The 19,637-nt window shown below is 28.4% G+C and overlaps 1 protein-coding gene across 1 annotated transcript in view; it reads right to left on the bottom strand.

Moving 5' to 3' along the window:
• Positions 1–18,761, bottom strand: part of LOC108561268 (protein winged eye) — a 52,924-nt gene extending 34,163 nt beyond the window's left edge. Inside the window, exon 1 of the mRNA XM_017919130.1 lies at positions 18,264–18,761. The gene's annotated coding sequence lies outside the window, so the exon portion shown is untranslated. The remainder of the gene's footprint in view (positions 1–18,263) is intronic.
• Positions 18,762–19,637: the final 876 nt, after the last annotated feature.

Here is a 19,637-nt window from a genome sequence, read left to right as displayed (position 1 = left end):
CTTTCATAAATTTCATATAAATTAACATTTGAATCTGAAATTTAGTAAAGTAAATTTCTTAAAGCAATAAATATAAAACATAGATTTATATTTTTAAAAATTGCTTACTGTTAAAAGTAACCAGAAAAGTGATATTTTAAGAATATTTATTTTACAGTAGATACATTATAAAAGAATCAAAATTCTTCAATTTCTAAAGTAGAAATTATTTCATGAAAAGTACAATTCAAGTATGGAAATAAATTATTGAAGCTTTGATTTATATTCAAAAATTTGAGATTTGTTAAAAGTTACAAGAGATTTCTCGTTAAATCTAATAGTATTTATAATAAAATGTGTTAATTCCATTTGTTGATACACAATTTCTAATTTTTAAATTATATATAAGAAAAAAAGTACTAAGAATGAAAAAGCAAATTTCTCGTAATTATTTTATTCATCAGCATTTAATTATATACTTTAATAACAAAATATTGTGTTAAATAAATAAAACATAATGTAAGCTTTCTATTTGAAACTATTTAATTTCTAATGTTAAAATTACAAAATATAATTGGAAGTCATATCTTTCAACAATTGATTTTCTATATTTTCTTAATGTCTAAAATTAAAAACTATATAGCTATTTTTTGGACTATAAGACGCACCTTTTTTTACATAAAAAATGTATTCAAATTTTGGGTGCGTCTTGTGATAGATAACATTTGAAGATAACATTAAAAAAAATCAATAAATCGTCTCTAAATTTGAAAATAAAACAAAAAAGACTTTCATGTAACGTGAGGTATAAACTAAACGTGATCAATTATGCAAAACAATATGGAAACAGAGCATAAATACATTTTGGTCCATCACCAACTGAGAAAATGGTTCGAGAATGGAGAAAACAAATTTTAATAAAAGCTACAAAGTAAATCAATATTGTATTTTTCTATTTTTATTTAATTTTAATTAATTATATCTTATAAAAAAAGGTATAACCAACGTAAGTAAGAATGTTTAAATTATTTACAAACACGAATTAGAAATCATATATCTTTTAAAAAGAAAATTTACAAATATATTGTATAAGTATGTTTAGATTCAGTGTTTATTCGTAATCCTATTACTATAAATAAGTATACTTTCATAGTTAATAGACATCATCAAAACTTCTTATAAAGAAAAATAATAATAAAGCATAAATTCCATTTAATTTCACTATAATATCTTACTTTCGAATACAATGACTGCAAATTATGATTATTGATTTATAGCCATATAAGAAACTAACAAAAATGTGCAAAAAAAAATACTAATTTTTTTAAATAATTTGAATTTGTGGCAATTTAATCAATTTGAATGAACGGCTATAAACGCAGAATTAGAGTTAAACGAGGTTTAAGTCAATACAGTTCGTCGTATAAACATCTAACAGTCGTTTACTTAACACGATTCTTAAGAGCACAAGAACTGTTTACGAATGCCCGCGGGATGGCACCACAATCGAATTGCTTTATTTGTATTATTTTTTGTATCATAACATTGAAAGTATGCATATATGAATTATATTATCGAAGAACATCAAGAAATTAATTATTTGTTATTGAAAAAACTAATAATCTTATTATTCAATATACACGTAGAAAGTAGAAGACGTGTTTGTTTGTACAGCAATACCTCGCATAGTGCGGCTTCGATCAGTCCGGATTCACTATAGTACTTTTAAAAAATTTCAAAAGAAATTAGTCCAATTTCAAATAGCAAATAACACTTAACCGGACTATGCGAGGTATTACTGTATAAAAGTAGAAATCGAATTATTTGCTTTTTCAGTTTATTTTTCAGAAAAACGATTTACAAGGCGATAAACTAACTTTATACCAAGTTAGTCCCTGCGGTATTTAGTTTAACGTGTTCGGTATATATGTTCAATTACACATAAAATAAACACAAACAATTGAATCACGAATAAATTTCATTAAAACAACTAATTTGGTTGTTTTTAATGAAATAATCTTATTCTATTTTAGTTTCAAATTAACAGTTAATATTCATAATCATCCATTCATATTCTTCGATGTTTTAATATGTCTAATTGAACTGTCCATTAAAATCGTTGCTTAACTTACTTCACTGAAGCGGAATGTATGAAACATATCGGTAAATTTTAAAGACATAAAGTACTACTTTTTATTTGTTAAATACTAAAACGTTCCGAAAGAATTACGATAAAATCTGAATGATAAAACGTCTGAAGCACCGAACCTAAAACTTGTTATTTATCGCAGATTATAAACGAGAAGAAGATAAATGATATTTACGTTCTAGGTTAGTAATTCCACGAAAGTGTCACTAAATTTGATTAATTAAACGTCAAATTGGATCCAAGGCGGATTTGCTTATTATTATGTGATTTCGGATCTATTTACGTTATCACGATTTTATTTGATTATAAAGTTAAAAATACATAATAAATGCTTATTTAAACCTATATTTTTTACATGTAAAGTAATATCGCTTTTATTTGTAATTTGTATCTATAGTCCTCCCATACATTGACATCAAGTTAGCAGTTACTATTTATACAGCGAAACCTAGATTCTCGGACAATTCGGTTCCCAAACACTAATATAAAAAAATACCTCGGTTTTCGATCACAATAAGCAGTATTCGTATAGCAATTCCTAGATTCTCGAACAATTAGGTTCCATAATATAAATCCAAAACAAAGTTACCTCGGTTTCCGAACATAATAAGTAGTCATCTACGTATGGATGGATTACCCACTATATATTAATTCTTAAACTATTCGTTTTTCGTAAGTCGAAACTTTTAACTAGTTTTATGATAGTAGACGGAATATGTAGACAACATTAAATTAGAGTGTATTTTATTAGTACATCAAAGATAATTGGTAAAAGCTTTCATCTTGAAATTGTTTTCAATATATTAACTTGTTTAACTTGCACAAATTTATTTCTTGAAAGTTATCTTCTGTCCGATTTCTATTTGTATTTTCGAAGTATTTAAAATGTTGGATAATTCTGACTTTATTTATATTTTATTGGGTAATCAAGAAGATTACTTTATTGTAAAAGGAAAACAATTTCTTTATCAATTTAGAAGAAAATGTTGAGGATTAAGAGTATCATTATTATCCAGTAAAACATTTATAAATTGCATGTCGTGTAATAAATACTAATTGATTGATGCTTAGGGAACAAAAAAAAAATTAATAGAGGAAGGGAAATAGAATTCGAGCGATCCGTATGATGCGAAGTCGTTGCTGCTTAAATAATGTACATATTTGCGCTATTTATAACTTAATCTGATAAATAAATGTGTGCCGTAAAAATAGACTTCCTATCTAAAACCGGCGTTTTATTTATCCCCGTTTTATTTCGCAACGAGGAAAATATAATGAAACGAACGCTAAAAGCATTACAGCATCACAGATATTCACAAATTTTCAAATTTGCAGCTAAAACTCTACTTCTAGCTTTTGCACTCCTGTCAATATTTTGATCATTCGCTACAATTTGATCAACGATTTTGGTTATCGTTTATAAACTTTCTCTAAGAAAATCTGTAGCAAGTTCTTTAGATCAGAATCACTATTTTTGCGATCGTCGATTCCTTGTTCTGCCAGAAGGTCGCTGTTGGTAAGGCCCTCACCAGAAACATGCAGTAAATCCTTAATATCCTGCTTACATCGCAAACAAGCATAACGTAAGCACAGCGTTATATGTATGTGAATAATCGTTATATATACAAATGCCGCGATAATTTGAATGCGGGTAAATTTTAAGTTTTTTTAAGGTGTCCAGCAAATCGCAATATAGCAAATTAGCGTTAATCGAGGCAATGCTAAATGAGGTCTTATTGTATATTGTTGAGATTCAATATAATTATTTCGATCTGTCGATCTGTACCCCTTTTTATTAACATGCTTTAATTAGAAGATGAATCTACAAATTATTGAATTATAAATATTATTTACTCTAAAAACAACGATTTTAACGAATTTAATTAAACACTGCATTTACAATAAACAATGTTGAGCTTTTATGTAATAAAAACTCATGAATATTCTAAAGCGGAGCTGCAATATTGAATAACCATTGTAATAAAATATTGTAAATCGAATATTTTAATAATGGAATTGAGAGATTTTCGTTTATGTAGTATTGTCAAACTCGAGGTTTTTTTAATATCATTAATTTGTTCCAGCGTTAATAATTCGATCCTCATTCATATATTTGTACTGAAACGAGTTCCAATTGATGTTATATAATTAATGTGGAGTACTCGATTCGTAAATGCTATGCTATTATTACCTAAAAAAAATGAAGAGCGTCATAACCAAGCGTTGTTATGTAGTAAAATGTTCAATTATATTTTATAAAAAATAAACAATTAGTATCAATGAAAAAATAAAACAATTCAGCAAATATTAATCGCAGTTGGTAATAGTGCTATTATATAAGCCAAAATGCAAATAATTAAAATTATGCAAGATTTTCATGCTACTTTAGAGAACATTATTATATTCTTATATTGAGAAATACTTGAGAAATGTATAGAAAAGTAACAAGACGATAGTTCTACTACCTTCATTGCAATTCTGTCTGAAGGAAGTGTACCTTCTCTTTATCTTATCTAATCATCAAACCAGGTATATTTCCCTTTTCACAGATGAAATAGGTATAAGAACACTAAGATAATGGAGTTTAATTAAACTAAAAGTAAATCAAGTGCGAATAATATACATTTCTGGAAACTTTCATAATTTTCTGTAACTAAATCTCTTTCAGATTTAGTTGCATACATTGAAATACTGTTGCAAAATAGAAATTTTATAGAGAATAATCTATAAATGATTAAGTAAAATGAAAATATTGAAGTTTTGAACTGAAATGAAAAGCAAATTGTAGTTGTTCAAAATTAAAATTGTAACAAATAGTATACATTTTTTTTAATACATAAATAATTTATACAACCAAGTATCTATTTTTGAGTGTATTTAGATCCTCGGTTAGTCCGGTTTCAAACAGTCCGGGATATTAACAGAATGGAGGTATTGCTGTATTTCAATCTTTTTCTAAGTTACTAACGTTCTTATTGCATCTGTCAAAATAAAAAGTAAGGTTTGTATAGTTTGAATCAATTAAAAGTAGTAAGTAACCTAACATCGTTTATCGAATTAGGTTAGGTTGAAATTAACCTAAGTGCTGATCAAATATTACTGATATGACAATTAAGATTCATCATAATATATTGACCGTTAAGTCATATTATTAAGAATTTTCAAGTAATTTTCAGTGTTTTGTACGCTGAACTTACATCTTTTATGTCTGCATCAGTTGAATAATTCATATTTTTCCATAAACTGTTGTAATTTTATTTAGAATAATGTTTTGCTATAAACTTTTATGAAAATATAAATTAAGAAGATTGTTATTATTTTCAATTAGTGAAAACTTCAAAAAGGTAAATGTTTGTGTTCGTTAACAGAAGATTAGTTAACGTTAGATTTACGGATGGAACGAGTCCAGAGCAGAGGGTTCAATTCATTATTTCTTTGAAGTGCACTTTGCGCCCCATGTTCTCACTTGATCTCGCGGAGAATATAAAAAAAAAAAAAGAAGAAATGTAACATCAGATTGAGAGTTGAAATTAAGTGAATAATCCGTTGCTAAGGAAACGTCGTCAAGGGATGGTTTCCTTGATTTTCCTTTCTTCAAACGAGAAGTGAAATTTCCAGTTTCCCTTTCGTTATTTCGCGCTGCTTTATTTTGGTTGCATACAAACGTAGTAGTAGTATTAAAAAAAAGAAGAGGGAAACGCACAGGACCGCTGCTTCTGGCGGCTGACGGGATGGCTGCTGAGCGTACACAGAATTCGATATATCGATTTGAGCGCAGGGGGGCGGTGAATGGTGAGCGGACGTAAGCGCGGCGCACGGCCTGCGTTCCGCATTCATCGGCACCGGAAGGAAAGAGAAAACTGAAGGGTTCGGGGGAGGGGAACTGAAAACGCTTCCCGTCGCCGCCCGCCGCTGAAATTCATTTCCCTTTTCGCGAAAAGTCAGCTTCGCGACGAACAACAAACGACAAATCAACATTATTAAAACGCAAGAATGGACGGATGGCGTGAATGAGCGTGTAAAAGGGAGAAACAACGGTGAATATAAAATCCCCCGCATTCCGAGGATTTGCGCTCCGGATGGAGATTTACCAGGAACAAGATTTTCATTCAATGATTTGAATAAAATGTTCATCTCAAGTTTGTAAAATACATTTGATTTAAAACGCCTTATTTAGTAGAATACAAAAATATGATAATGAACGCAGATGCAGGGGTATAGGAGGGTGCCTAGGGCTTACGACAACCTTAATACGGCTCTGATTTACGTGTCGATGATTTGCGTAGACACGATTCTCTTCGTTCGCAAGTACGTACTGGACCAGTGATAGCGAAACTTTTGGGATCGGTGTCTCAAAATTTGATGATGAGGAAGGAATGTTCCTCTATTCCAATATTTTTATATATTTTCACAAGATTTTTGACTATTACGTACATATTTTATTAATAATATTTATTGCAACAACCATAATATAAACTTAACAAAATAATATAAGAAAAATTATAATTAAATTGAATTGTTGCAAAGGAATATCGACCACAGGTCTGACTGACCCATATTTTATTATTATTCTAATTAAAAGTAATGTAATTATTTATGTTTTCCTAAATCTATGATTTAAAAAAAAACTCCATTTACAACCTCTGGTCCAACATCCAAAATGTGCATGTTAGTTCAATCAAAGGCCCATCATATACGTATTATCGAACGTATGTTAAAAGGAAGTAGGTTTAAGATATGCTGACTGTATGTTACACATAAAATACTGCTAATCGTTATCATTTCCGGAGAAACTAGATTTAACCGGAGGAAATACTGAGCAACCTGCAACTAGTTAAATGATCGCAGAAACTTGCTGTTCAATTGTTTACCTTCAACAGCACTTGAATTACATTACTCAACTCAGTTTAAATAAAATTACTAGTGAATTTGCTAGGGTAACAAATTTAAACAGAACACACATTACCACATTGTACAAGATTTAAAGTCCCTAGTTGGAAGTTTATTTTACTGATTGTCCAGGAGGACAGAAAGACCTATTTACATATTGATATTTTTGCAAATAAAAAAATTACTATAATGCAATGATTTGTATATATACTTCATGAATCTAATAATATACAAAATTACCAATTTTGATATAGAGTAAAACAAGAAATTAAATCTTCACTTTTATTATTTCTTTACAAACTGAAAAATAATGTCTTATTCTTTACCAAATTATGAAGCAATTTAAATTTAAAAAAAATAAATATACAGAAAAGATATTTTAATGAGAATAGTATCATAAATAAAAGATAATAACATCAGACAAAAAGCAAATAATTGCTTCATAATACGAAGAAGCACAACATAAAATAGGATAAATTAGAGTCAAGCAAACTTTACTTTTATAATGTATTCTTGACCTCCAAGAAGAGAATTCAACTATATAAGTAAGTTATTTATTTATATAAGATTCACCTAAAAGAATCACTTAAAATAAATCAAATGTTAAAGTAAATATATAGAAAAGAAAACTCATAAATAATGATTGAAACAAGTTAGTAATACATAAAGTTATATTAAATTCTGCTTTGGCTTATGACTTTCATCAATTCAAAGATTTCATGCAAGGTTGCATATTACCAACGACAAACTGCATTTTCTGTGGAAACCGTCGACTACCTCGGAAGTTTATCTAAGAAATATAAAGAGACGCACACTGGCTGTTAACTTATTGATTAGATATCATCCCCAGAATTTCGAGAGTGAAAAGTTTAAAGTAGGAGATAAACCATTTCGTATTAATTAGTGTATCATTTATTAAATTAAATTATATTTCAATTAATGTAGGTATAAATTGCATTCATATTGCAAAACCAATTACTGGACGATCAAAAAAAAGTTCCATACATTAACATCGAGTTAAAATCTGTTCAATTTTACAATAGTATATTTTTTTTATTTAATAATTAAAAGCAATAATGAAATAAAAGTCATATACAATTGATCAAAAAATTCCATGTATTATTTTATTAAAAAAAAAACATCATTTAACCATTAAAAAATAATGTTGTTTACTAATTTTTTAGAATTTTTATTTTGCAATTTAAAACCGGACTAATCGAAGCTGTATACAATATAGGAGGATGGAATATTTTATTTTCAATTGAAAATCGACAAATATAGAGAAAAATATAAATAAACTGATAAGTATTTACATATAAAGGTAATTGACCTAAGTCTTTCAGACTATTAAAAAGAAGTTTAATTTTATTATAATTTTATTCTTCCAAATTGCCGCATATAAGAGCATGCTTTACAAATAAATGTCTTTTTTATTAAAATTGAAAAAAAAAAACAATGTACATTTTCACGTAATGTATTTGTTATTATCAAGTAAAATGGATTAGTAGGACAAACGTCAATTATCTATATCTTAAATACAGTGGAACCTTGCTTAACGAGTCTAATGCGTTCCAAAATTTCCGAATTTTTACTCGTATAGTGAAACATATTAAAAAATACATATAATATGATGTAGCAGGCGCGCAATCCGGGACTTCTCTTCACATCGTCACTCGTTATGCGAAAAGTCGCTCGTTATGCGAATCACTTTTCTTTCATTTTTCTCGTTAAACGAAATGATCGTTATGCGAGGTACGTGCATTTTGGTGTTTTGTGCAAATATTATATTTATTTATGTTCTTATTGTATCCAGTTATTTTTTCAGAATTACTGAAAAAAATATGTAATCAAATTTAAGTAAGTCAAATTTATTGACTATAAAAAACATACATTATTAAGCTTCCACTTTGTTTTAATTTATTATTAATGCTTATAATTTAAGGGAATCGGAAGTTAATTATTCATAATTCTAGACAAAATTTTAGTAAATGAATCTATATAAAACTGGTTTTCCGAGATCTTTCCACCAATTTTCATAGAATTATGCGTGTTTGTTATGGTACTTTTAATGCTTACTCTCGAAATGGCGTTTCTGAGATTTTCGTAACAAATTGCACCATGGAACAGGATCTTCTACATCAGCATACTACAAATCATAATAAAGATTATTTACATAATTTTTTAAATATTTATTCTCGCTTTTTATTGTTTTATTTTTGTTGCTAAAAACTTTCACGTTTAATTTGTATATAGTTTTTTGTGTAACTCGTATAGTCTCTATAACTTTAGACAAATTGCTTGAATCAATGGAAATAATCAAATTATGTAATAAGATTGCAAAAATTTAAAAAAATCAGTCAGGTTTATAAATTACATAAAATACGTTTTATAATAAACAATGCTCAGAATGAATATACTGCAATACCTCGCATAATGCGGTTTCTATCAGATTCGGTTTCATTATAGACCGGATAGAAAAATTCAAAATAAACTAAATTTGTATTAAGAAAATAAAAATAAATTCTAAAAAATTAGTACACAACATTATTTTTGTATTCATAAATAAACGTTTTTAACCGGTGGCAATCGAAATCCCGACAGTATCAAAATCTCGACTGTATGTAAAAAATGTTATTGTAGAAATTTTAATAAAAGATACTGTCGGGATTTTAATACAGTCGGGATTTTGATGAAGTTGGTATTTTGATACAGTTGGGATTATGGTTGTCGGGATTTCGAATGTAGGGAATTTGATTGACGGGATTTCGTTTATCGGAATTTCGATATAGACCCGTTTTTAATTTCTCTAATTTCTCGATTAGTCCGGTTTCAAACATTCCAGGATATTGAATGTATCACTAAGCTATGACAGCTGTTCATTCAGTTGCAGTATCTTCGGATTTGTAAACAACGAAAGATACATTTATATCTCATATAACTCGTTATTCATAAATAATTAAGGTATTGTTTAACTATGTAAATATGTTTCTTGCAATAAATATTCTTATTGTTGATACATTTTTTTTTGCTAAAAATATTACTGTTTGGGAAACCCTGATTTAGATTAACATTATTTCAATTATTGTGGTTGAATTAAATTTGCCTTTATAATATACATATAATTTGATGTAATAAATCAAAGCAGTTGTGATTCGTTTTTGAAAGAAATAATAATGTAAAAATAAGAAGATAATTAAGGATGGAAAGTGCGATGGTAATTATAGTTTTGCCGAAAGTTTGAGTGGAAAATGAATTCAAAGTAAGTGGGAAAGGACGCTGCCGAGGTGGAAGAAGGAGGAGGTGGCGGCGGAGGAGGAGGGAACGGGAAAAGGAGCAGAGCAGCAAAGAAGAGGAGGAAAGTGAGTTGGTAAAAATCTTATCCGTTCTTTCCATCATCAATCATCCGGGGCCAGCCATTTTATATTATTATTTCCCATGCGCAAACAAACATCTGTCCGTCTGCGAGCGAACAACATTCGATATTTTCCCTCGTCTCTCAGGGCCTGCATTTTTATCTTAATAACACGTCCTCGAGATCTCTTCACCCGAAACCACAAAAAAAACAATATATAATTTATATAATACATAGAATATAGGCGGAAAAACAAAAAGAACAGAGGTAATTGGAATTGTCGAAGGATTAATATTAAGGTGCGCAACTAAATGTAGTGACACATTATTTGAGTTGGTACACGCGTCAATTTAAAATAATAAAAAATACAAATGCAGCTGTGTCATCACTATATTTAGACAAGTTATTCCACAAGTACTCGTTCAAGTAGTCAAATATAAGTGGTCTGTGTGTGTGCGGCTTTATAATTATTAACCGGGATAATTGACAACAAACTTAAATTATGTCAAAAGAACTTGTTCAAGTTATCAAATAATATTAATACTTGTACTTGTTCAAGTTGTCCAATGTAAGAAACATGGCAAGTGGTGTGTACGCGCACAGTCGCCGAAACAAAAAAATGAACAACGGCGATTAAACAGTTGAGCGGCGATATTAAAATTAAATAATAAAATGAAAGGAGTGCCAGTAATTAGAGGATTCCGTCGTCCGTCTAAATTGTTAAACACTTGTAATTAGATTCCCCTCTACGCCTGTATCTGATTGCTTCCGCCGCATGCGCCTCGCATGGACTGAATATTTAATATATACTTTTCATATTCGATTCATCTAATTTGCTTTTAATATATCATTTGCAAATCGCATTCATTTCGCATAACAAATAAGATAGAACTTTTTGATGAATTTTAGTAATAATATGTCCTTTTAGTAATAATATGGAATACGATTAAGTGCAATTACACAATGGAAATACCCCATGATCAATGATCGAGTGGATGTAAATTAGGGTTTTTTACATTTGACAACTTACGAAAGTTAGAGAAGCTAACTAAAACTTCGTGATAGGGAAGAAATTTATTTAATTTGAAAACTGTGTTTTTCCAACAAAAAAAAAACCGGTTTTTGAACTGTGACTTAAAATATATAAACGTATTAATTATTTGATTCAAAATGTTAACACAAAATCATATCTATTACGTGAATTAAAATAAATTAAAACTAAAATTAGTTTTAAGGTTTTTGTAACATGCCTTCTGGATTTACAAAACACATAGAACGTTTGGACGTCACTAGCTTCAAAAATTAAGATCATTAAGTTTTTGGACAAATATTTTCAAAATCATTCATATCTTCAAGCACCTGAAGATGTTTCTTTGTCTTGAGGCAAAACTAAAATAAGAGCTTTTAATATTAGAAAAAAAAAAACGAATAATTTAGATTGATTATAATGCTCAAAAGTAATCGTCTTTTTCTATTTCTGGAAATAGATCTATGTGAGCAATATATATTTTTATGTGAAAATTAGGTTTTATAGTTTTATAGAAAAGTTTAAATTTGAAAACCGGTTTTATAAAAAGTCAATTTTTGTTTAAACCCTATTTCGTGAATAGATAAATATGTCACTTTGGCAAAAACAACTGTTATTTGTTATAGTAATTAAATTAATTGGATTGTAGTCCTCTATATCAGCGTTTCTCAACTTTCTAGCCGCGCGATCCAACACATCCAATCGCCAAAAGTATCAGTTTCTCGTTTTGGCTATCATTTCGCAATTCATATGTTGAAAAACGCTGGTCCGCGCGACTGAAATACTTATTGTTAATGAACAGTTCTAACAAATACTGTTTCCGATTGCAATCGAAAGTTGTGTGCAAAAAAAAAAAAAACTCTACGGTTTGTCGGATTTCCGAAAGGCTGCAAATCCGGTAATTTCGAATAGTTAATTAAAATTAATTAAAACGTATGCTAAATAATAGTAACAATGACGAAGTTCAGATTTGCATTTATTCAAATTAAGAATGTGTTAATTTAGATCCATTGAATATCATTTTATTTAGTTTCTACATAAATTATAATTTTGCAATGCAAAAATAAATTATTATACAAAATGTACAGTTAAAATAATTAACAAAAATCATTCGTACCGAACAATTCCAAAATTATTTTTTTTAATCGTCTAGCGCTTACTTAATCTAGCACTTGAAGTTAATAACTACAGAGGATGTTGCATAAACTTTCGAATAAAAATATGCTGCAAATATTGAAGTTTAACAAAATTATTACATATATTGGCTAGATGTATCTTTTTTTTCTTATTTCAAAAATTGTACCCGATTTTGTCCTTTTTTGGGTAATAATATATATACATATTTGTTTCTTTATTTATTTACAATTTACATTATGTTCTATTGGTTTTTGACTTTCAAATGTAAAAAAAACATGCGCCATATGAATATTATCATAAATATTATGTTGGTTTTAAAAATATCGAGTGATTTTAATATTGGTATATATAAAATCATGTATATGCGTCAATATTTTGTTCTTACATAAATATTATATAATTGTTATTATTAATTTAATATTTAAATAAAATATGAGGGCCTTTATATGTGTACCGTAAGACCTCGTTTACCGCTACCTCGATTAACGCTGGTTTGTTGCTACCAACATACAAAATATCTGATAATTTCTGTGTGGAAATGCTTGTGTTGTATAAGACACATATTATAATGCAAATTACTATAAATATAATTTAAATTAAAGTAAAATTTATTTATTTTGTCGCGTGTTCCCGTTTACCTATTTATTGTGTGCTAAAATGACCTCCCATAATGCTGTTTTGTATAGCGCTCTGTCTTCAGATGCGCATCTGAAGCGCTAATCGAGGTCTTACTGTATTGGTGTGTATACTAAAGATACTAAAAGATAAAAATGACACTTATTTGATAAAAAACAACATTTTTTCATCGAATAAGTGTCATTTTTTTAAGAGATTTGTTTTGGAACAAGTTTATAAATATTATTTCTACAAAAATCAATATTTGCACTTTGTACTTTGGAATTTAATTTCTTTAATAAAATTGTTTTTCACCGAATTGATTAATTAAGTAGTATGCAAATAATTAATATATTATTGTAATATAAATAAAATAATAATAATCTATATTCAATATCAATCATAAAAATACATCAAATGCTTCTATAATACGGCAATATTTCGCACTGTTTGAAACCGGACTAATTGAGGACTTTAAAACTGAATAAAAAACTATAAACCGAAACAATTGTAATTATCATCAAATTAAAAACTCTAAATTCCTTTTATTCCATTAATTTGAAAATTCTTGTAAATACAATTATATTATCGACTTTTCGCAATTAATTAAAATAAATAACTTTTATAATCACAAGAGTACAAATAGTACAAAAAAACACCCATTTTACGAGAGTCCAGAAAAGTGTCGTAAAATGAAACTTTCGACGTTGCCGTCAGCAGAACGTCTTGTAAACAATAGCGTAAATTGGCAACGCAGTATTTCTCTCATTTGCAATGCGCCAACGAGAAAAGTCGTAAAATAGATCATAGTAAAATTGAACATACTTATATAAACCGGAACAATTGTAATTATCATCAAATGAAAAACTCTAAATTCCTTAACATTAATTTGAAAATTCTTGTAAATACAATTATAATATCGACTTTTCGCAATTAATTAAAATAAATAACTTTTATAATAACAAGAGTACAAATAGTACAAAAAAACACCCATTTTAAAACAAATTCCAGAAAAAAAGTGTCGTAAAATGAAACTTTCGACGTTTCAGTCAGCAGAACTGCCTTGAAAACAATAGCGCAAATTGGCAACGCAGTATTTCTCTCATTTGCAATGCGCCAACGAGAAATGTAAAATAGATCATAGTAAAACTGAACATACTTATAAAAACCGGAACAATTGTAATTATCATCAAATTAAAAACTCAAAATCCTTCACATTAATTTGGAAATTCTTGTAAATACAATTATATTATCGACTTTTAGCAATTAATTAAAATAAATACATTTTATAGTCACAAGCAATAAAATTAAATATTTTGTTAATTTATTAATAGATATTTCCTGGAAACAAAGTGGTTGTTAAAAACAAAATATGGTAATTCGCCTGATACCATTTTATTACTTTGCTATTAGTAATTTAAATGAATATTATAAATGTTGCACTAATGGACTTTGTGTGCACACGAAAAATGCCATTAGCGTATTTTTGGTATATAAAAAAAATATATATAAATGTGAAATAAAATACTGGTGAATATACATAAAATAGGGTTATATTATCATCGATTATTTTGGGCAAAATGACCTTGGTCAATAGCCGTTTGGCACACATTGCAGCCAATAACTATTGTTTCCCTATGCAAATTTTTTTGATCATCCACCATTATCTATTTAAAAACAAATGACAAAAAAAGTTTATTAAAATTAAATATCTTGGTAATAAGATTTCAATAACATTAAATGTGACATTTTATATATTATTTTGTGTTCATGTTGGTATTTTAGGAAATAATTAAATTTAGATTTTATTTGGTAAAAGCGATTCCGTGGGCGCCGGTTCGAATCCTGGTCAAGCTAGGCCCTTTGTGAGCTTTCTCGGTGCTTGCAATAGGGCCTTCGTAAATCACGAATGGTCAAATGAAAAAGGTTCACCATATAGACCTTCAGCCAAGTCGATGGACAACAGCAGTGTTAAGAGCAGGTACACAGACAAAGGGAATAGTGGAATCACAGAGCATCAATATACTACTACAGTTAACCTACAAGACGGCAACCAACAAATTACAGAAGAATAGAATGGTAAAAACTTCCATTGGAAAGTTTAACAAATGTCTACCGCCCTTAGATTTCATTAATATTCGCAGGAATAAGATTGTAAATTATACTATGACATAATAAAAAAAAATACAAAAACAAAATTATTTAATTTGTAAAAACACATAAATTTAGATTTGATACATAAAAAATTATGTCCTAATGTTTTCATCTTATAAAAGTGTAAATAATCCTATTAATACTAAATAAAAATAAAATATAAGCAATTCGAAATTGATGATATAAGAAAAATTGTGACATAAAAATTATGTTCATTTCTATGGTGACATAATTTCATTTTTTTGGGTTAGAATAAGTATATTTATAAACGTAAAAACCATAGAAAATGAAGAAGTTTAAATTTGATAATACGAATTTCGGAGGGCCAAAGGACGTAAAAGGTCGATGACCTATATTGATCCGCGCCGCACGCCGGAAAATACGATATTTAACAACCAAACTAAATACCACTTCTAATCAACGCTTTTTTTTATCAGTAAAAAAAAATCAACAAATATTTCTACTAATAATTATAATAACCAATGAAAACACACACAAAAAACTAGTTGCAAAAAAAAACTGCAGTTTGTATAATTCAGCGGAAAAAAAATAGCAATAATTGATTACCATGGAAACAATAGTATATTTTCCAGGAATCCATTAGAAGATGGACAAGTAAAGTAAATGCAAGCAAAATTTTCATTTTAATCGGAAGAATAGAACAAATACATCAACGTTTTCTTGTAAAGCGAGTTGAAAAAAAAAAACAAAACATACATGTAGGTATAGCATTACGGATTCTCGGTTAGGTATTTTTTTTATCAAAGAATTCGACGAACATATAAAAAAAATAAATAACACACAAAGAAACAAACAAAACGAATTACGGAAAAAGCTTTATTATTTACGTTAAGCACTTAATTTGTCAAATGGAAACAACTGTTCCCCGCGCAATTCAGCTAACTTGGATACGGTTCATTAGTAATTTGTTTTTATTTATTTTCTAAATAACTTTTTAACTAACTCATTTTTTTTAATTGTTTTCAGAATACTTGTTTTTTTTATTTTGTTATTATTTTCTTTAACTACATAAAATAAGTTGTAATTCATTATATTAAAAAAAAAAACATTAAATTCATATCTAATTGCATTTGGAAATTATAAATAACTTACCTTTTCCACTTAATAACTATAATTTATTGCATACTGCATTACTTGCATAAAAAAAAACATAAAATATTTCACTCGGTAGTATTATTTCTTATGATTCAGTTAAATTTTCTATTAGTCATCGCCCATCCAAGTTTAAATTTGAAAACGCATTGCTTAACTATTTATTTAAATTATAATGCAAGTCTCAAACAATAAAAAAAGTTACAAGAATTATTTTTTTTAATTTTAGATATTGATTTGTCTACACCGCACAATGCGTATTTACAATTCAATTGTGCGCATATTTGCAGGATGATTAATACAAGGAAACAATAGCAATACATTATATAAGAACATTTTTGTTTATTACAATTACACATGAGTAACTGAAGACAATTATTAATTAATAATAATAATAAAAATTATTACACATATTTAAAAAAAACTTTCTGTTTAAAAGTATGTGTATTTTTGATGTATAAAATATGTAATAATACTCAAATATTCAATTACGCTTCAAAATTTAGTGTTTTCTTTCAATATACAAACTTATTATTTCGTAGAATAATTTATCTGCTATGTGTAAGTTCAAGAATAGTTGTATCGTCCTTACTATAAGGAGATTGACCACATTTTTCTAACTAAATGTGTTAAGACTTGTTATTGTATCAGATCGTCCTAGTTACAATTTTATTTTATTCTAGTTTGTTAGTGGTCACCTCACTATCACCCAACAAAATAATGTCCATATGACACATTGCTTAACTAATTGCTTAGTTTAGCATGAACATTAGGAAAATAATAATATTTATAGTTAACACACATCAAATTACATAAAAAGTGTCTTTCCGCCTCGTAAATAACATTACCTAAAATATTTTATAATTTATTGTTAACATTTGAAAACTTACAAAAGTTAAATCGGATGCAACGCGGAAACTACTTGGACAGGCGACTGGTATTCTTAGTCCATTCTAGACTAGAGCAATTTAACTTTGCTTAACTGTTTTGTTGATACACTAACATTATAAGTTTAAATGATTACAAAAAGACTTTTCTTAAAATAACTTTTAGTCATATTTACGTTTTCAAATCAAATAAATAGTCTTAGTGCATTATAATCTATTTTTGTTTTATTTCTATTTACTTCTCAATAAAAAAGAAATATTACGTAATCTATATTGTCTAGTAACAAAATATGAAAATAAGCATTTCAGATACGCGTAATAAATTATTATACAATTCCCTCAAATTAAATATTGAACTTTATGATTCTTTCATGTTAGATTAAATGAGAATAAGTTTTATATATGATAATAAATGACGATACAGATATATTTCATAACGATAGTAAACATTAGTCCAGATTTTCCTTTCTTGTAACTGTTTCAAATTATACATACAATAGGAATAGAATTATTGCTCCAAAGGAGAAAACTCGTTCCCACAATTTTTCAAATAAAAAACATAATTGTATCCTGTGATATTTCTAGAATACATTACAAATTTAAACTGTGATCACTTTTAGCTCGTTTTTATTTCTTGGTTAATTCAAAAGTGGTAAAGCGCAGTTGAACATAAACAGGATAAAGTTAGATATTCCATTATAATTGAGCGTACAATGCGCGGGGGGTGCCATTACACAATCGCAAATGGAGATTTTACTTGGGGAGGTGAATAATAAATCGCATGCAATTGAATACAAATCCGATGCAATTACTAGAGGAATTTTCGAGAAAATTGCCGAGGGTTCGCATCAATTGTTCCAAAAGATGAAGGGGAAAGAAACAACAACAAAAATAATTGAAACAAAAGGAAACTGAAACAATTGAAGAAGAGTCAGGACGGATGAATCAAATGATAGTTACCGGTGGTCTGGATGATGTCTCGAGTGCGTCCTTCTTTGTTGGTCTCGCTGCACTTTCCCAAAGCGATAATCCCAATGAGAACGATCGCCGTGCAGAATGCAAAAAAAAAACAAACTTTTCGGAAGGGTTGCTTGTTTGATGTTCACTTGCACGTTTTAATTACGCGCACTTCGATCAAAACAAAACAAAAAATATATATGGACAATACGTACACCTTTTTTGTTTTGTTTTTATTACTAATCTTCCTCCCTACACTCACAATTATTGCACTTGTTTCTAACAAAAAACAGAAACAACAAAATCACAGTAGTTCACATCTTCAGTTCCGTAATTAAAGTTTCAATTATTTTCCTTGTATTATTTTTTTTTATTACAAATACTGTTTAGTTTCTGGTTCAAATAATTCTTCACTTCTTATTTAATTGTTTGTTCTATCCTTGTGTTTTTTTTATGTTGTTGTTGGTCGACAGGGAACACCGCCGACGCGTTTATGAGGAAGTCTCGCGCTGAACTGAACTCGTAATGGCGTTGAAGGTGCAAGGGGGGTCCTGCCGTCGAGGACTTTCGCCTCAGTTCGGCACCCATTGGTACTGCCATTCGAGTACCAACCATAAAAAAGTATTTCCATCCTAAAAAGTTATTTATCGTCGGCAGGAAGATGAGAAGAAAAAAAATAAATAATAAGTGTTTAATTCAAACGCATATGAGCACGAAGGAACTTCGTGGACGAGAGGAATTGGAGTCGATTTAATTGAAGTCCATCCGGACGGTATTAATATGCAGAAGTGCCCATACGAATACCATGCGTGGTCATTGAAAAACCTAATTAGTCGTCAAACCTGTTTTCATTTTTGTTATGTTTTTTTCTTTATACAATTTTTAGTAACTGATTTAAAAAATATATTTTTTTACTTATTATATAACTAGTATTTCATTTATTTTTTTTGTATAAATATGTTGTATAATGTTATAGAATTGGTTAAAAAATTTAAATTTATTTAGATTAAGAAATATATAGTATTGGTACCTTTGATTGAGTAACTTGATCTGCGAGTATTTTGCAACACATGCAAAAGAAAATTTAATTTGATGAAAAATCATTTCCAAATTGTGAAAGATAATAAACGATATACGAGTGTTTTGGAATACGAGTACGTATATTATGCAACGAATTATGCTTGGAAACATTGAAAAATGTGTTTATTTTATACAGTGGAAAAGCCAGGTTCCACTGTATAAAATAAACATGGATTTAATCGGTTTCAAAATAACCGGATATTTACTTGTATATTGAAATATATTAAAAAATACACATAATATGTGATGTAGCAGGTGCGCAATCCAGGACTTCTCTTCTCATCGACACACGTTATG

The sequence above is a fragment of the Nicrophorus vespilloides genome, unplaced genomic scaffold, assembly GCF_001412225.1.
Source record: "Nicrophorus vespilloides isolate i.1.1-1 unplaced genomic scaffold, Nicve_v1.0, whole genome shotgun sequence".
NCBI lineage: Eukaryota > Metazoa > Arthropoda > Insecta > Coleoptera > Silphidae > Nicrophorus > Nicrophorus vespilloides.
This window is presented reverse-complemented; position numbering and strand designations above follow the sequence as displayed.